Below are 858 nucleotides of genomic sequence, written 5' to 3'. Positions count from 1 at the left end.
TCAACCCAAACCCAAACCCAAACCCAAACCCAAACCCAAACCCAAACCCAAACCCAAACCCAAACCCAAACCCAAACCCAAACCCAAACCCAAACCCAAACCCAAACCCAAACCCAAACCCAAACCCAAACCCAAACCCAAACCCAAACCCAAACCCAAACCCAAACCCAAACCCAAACCCAAACCCAACTAAGGATGACACTTTAGGAAAAGTTACTAATCTCAAAATAAATGATAATATCGAGTTCTACATCTCAAATAAAGTGTACTTTCATCAAATTATATAATTTCATTTCAAGAAATACATCCAGTGGATAGTACATGGTGATTTGTCAGGAGAATGGATGGAAATCTGAAGGGACCAGAAACAACTCTATTTTCACTGAAATTAATACCATGATATGTAGACACTCTAATTAGCATATGATATCAATTTCATGAATATTGGTTCAGTAGATATTGAGTTGTCAACTCTATCATTTTACTATAGAACTTTGACATAAAATCAAAGATTATGCTCCAACTCACTTATTTTATATGAAATTAGTCTAGAATTGATAACACACATTATATACATCATTTATATACATCTATATACGTTTTGAAACAATTCATGAAACTTACATTCAGTCAATCAGTAAATGTTCAATGTCAAGAGTGATTATATCCAAGTGTACACTCTATCTCAATGAAAGTACATCCTATTATCGTGTAACTTTACCATGTACGTTTAGTCACACTGATATACAACTGGTATCATTTTTAGTGTTTTAGAATCGAATTCAATATGATAATAATAACAATCTGTCAAATTGTCATATTTCAACATATAGAATATACTCCATCTCATTTATTTTT

Source organism: Naegleria gruberi (assembly GCF_000004985.1).
Source record: "Naegleria gruberi genomic scaffold NAEGRscaffold_77, whole genome shotgun sequence".
NCBI classification, from domain to species: Eukaryota; Heterolobosea; class Eutetramitea; order Acrasida; family Naegleriidae; genus Naegleria; species Naegleria gruberi.
Note: the sequence above shows the minus strand (reverse complement) of the source record.